We start from the raw sequence: 2,983 nt of genomic DNA on the forward strand, positions 1-2,983 counted from the left end.
ACCCCCTCCATACACAGAATAGACACGGATGGGCAACTTGGACATTGACTACCCAAAATGGGGGAGTTACAAAGGCAAGAAGTGACTGGCTTACAAGCTTTCAAGAAGGAACCTAGATCCAGAGGGCTTGAAAGAAGGTAGAATCTCCACTGAGTAGTACCCAATCTGTCTAGGCAGGGCTGATGAAAGGAGATGCAGATGGGTCTCTTGTGATATAACGGTGAATAATTGTTATCAGGACTAATTATGAGTGTTGGGAATATAAATGTAGATGTTTTGTAGAAAAGGAGGGGAGTGATTATCATTGCAGTCCAGGAGCGGCAGTCCCTGGGACCACCAAGGGAGAAGAGTGGAGAGCGGGTCCCTACCCAGAGAAGCAGTGATGCCAGAGATAGAGACAGAGACAATGACATGGAGATGGAGTGGCTGCGGACTTTGAACCCAGAGATGGAGAGGGGCTATGTCCTGGCGACCAGGGGGCAGGCTTACAGGGTGTACCCTTTGCTTGCTTGATGATGCATGGAGGAGATTTTAACCATGGCAAGGAAATGATATACGATAGAATGACTGTAAAGCTAATGTTCTCCCATGTAAACTATCACATAATTCACAATAAAACATTTTTTAAAAAAAGAAAGAAATCAAACAACATATTGCATTAAGCAAATCTGCTGCACAAGACCTCTTTCAAGTGTTGAAAAGCAAAGATGTCAGCTTGAGGACTAAGGTGTGCCTGACCCACGCCATGGTATTTTCAATAACTTCATATGCATGTGAAAGCTGGACAGTGAATAAGGAAGACTGTAGAAGAATTGATACTTTTGAGTTATGGTGTTGGAGGAGAATATTGAAAGTGCCATGGGCTGGCAAAAGACCAACAGATCTGTGTTGGAAGAAGTGCAGCCAGAGTGCTCCTTAGAGGCTAGGATGACCAAACTTTGTCTCTCAGACTGCAGACATAATGTCAGGAGTCTAGGACCAGTCGCTAGAGAAGGATATTGTGTTTGGTAAGGCGGAGGGTCAGAGAAAAAGAGGAAGACCCCCAGTGAGCTGGATTGGCAAAGTAGCAGCACCAATGGGCTCAGGTGTGGCAACAATAGTGAGGTTGGCCTAGGACTGGGCAGTGTCTTATTCTGCTGTGCATAAGGTTGCTGTGAGTCGGTACCGACTCGATGGCACCTAACAACAACAACATCCTGGATAAGGTGGTACAAACTCATTTCTCACGGCTCCTCTCCCAAACTACAAACTATAAGCATAACTATAATACCTAGAAATAACACAATAACTGTCTTAATTTGATAAAGAGTATCTACTAAATACCTCCACCACTAAGCTGTCAGTTTGTTGTACTGTGCTGGCTTGTATTTTTGTGATGCTGAGAGCTATGCCATCAGTATTTTAAATACAAGCACGTCCGTCCATAGTGGACAGGTTTCAGCAGAGCTTCCAGACTGAGACAGACTAGGAAGAAGAGGCAGACTACTTCTGATTGATTAGCCACTGAAAACCTTATGGATAGCAGCAGCACATTTTCTGATATAATGTCGGAATATGAGTGCCTTAGGTTGGAAGGCACTTAAAATAAAACTGAGGAAGATCTGCCTACTCCAAGTGCAGTCAAACAAAATGATGTTTATGGGGCAAACATTTTGACACCTTCATTTGCTGAGGTAGCACAACTCAAAATGACAAGAAACAGCTGTACACCTCCAATAATAATCAGAATCTGGAATTTACTAAGTATGAATCTAGGAATATCAGAAGTCTTTAAAACTAAATGGGACACATAAAAATCAATATCACAGGCATTAGTGAGCTGAAATGAACTGGTATTGGCCATTTTGAATCTGACAATCATATGATTTACTATGCTGAGAATAACAAATTGAAAAGGAATGGTTCATATTCCTAAAAAGCATTTCAAGATCCATCTTGTATTACAATGCTGTCTGTGATAGGATGATAGCCATACTTCTACAAAAATGATCAGTTAATATAGCACTATTAAAATGATCAGTTAATATAGCACTATTATTCAAATTGCACACCAACCACTAAAGCCAGTGAGGTTAAAATTGAAGAATTCTACCAACTTCTTCAGACTGAAATTGATCAAGTATGCAATGAAGATGCATTGGTAATTACTGGTGATTGGAATGCAAAAGTTGGAAACAAAGATAAAGGATCAGTAGCTGGAAAATATGGCCTTGCTGATAGAAAGAATGCAGGAGATTCCATGTTAGAATTTTGGAAGACTAATGACTTATTCATTGCAAATACCTTTAAACAACATAAAAGATGACCATATATGTGGAACTCACCAGATACAATATACAGGACTAAAATGGACTACCTCTATGAGAAGAGACAATGTTACAGCTCAACATCATCAGCCAAAATTAGGCCAGGGGCAGACTGTGGAACCTACAATCAATTAATTGCTTATATGCTGAAGATGACACAAAAAAAATACAAGTCCATGAAAGCCAAAATATGGCCTTGAATACATCCCACTTGAATTTAGAGACCATCTTGAGAACACATGTGTTGCATTGGACACTAATGACTGAAAACCAAAGAGTCATGCAATGACATCAAGAACATTATCCATGAAGAAAGCAAAAGGTCATTTAAAAGACGGGAAAGAAAAAAAGAAAGACCAAAATGAACGTACAAAGAGACAGAGTTTTGCTCTTGAGTGTAGAGAAGATAGAGCAACTGACAAAAGTGAGGAAGTAAAAAAGCAAAACAGAAAATTCCAAAGAGCAACTTAACTCAAGAAGACATCAAGTATTATAATCAAGTATGCAAAGATAAGGAGTTAGAAAACCAAAAGGGAAGAACTTTTCCAGCATTTCTCAAGCTGACAGAACAGGGGGAAAAAAAAAATTTTAACCTCAGCCTGTGAATCTATGGACATTTTATGGACAAAATATGGAATGATAAAGAAAGCATCAAAAGAAGACGGAAAGAATAAACA

Source organism: Chrysochloris asiatica, unplaced genomic scaffold, assembly GCF_000296735.1.
Source record: "Chrysochloris asiatica unplaced genomic scaffold, ChrAsi1.0 scaffold00072, whole genome shotgun sequence".
Lineage (NCBI taxonomy): Eukaryota > Metazoa > Chordata > Mammalia > Afrosoricida > Chrysochloridae > Chrysochloris > Chrysochloris asiatica.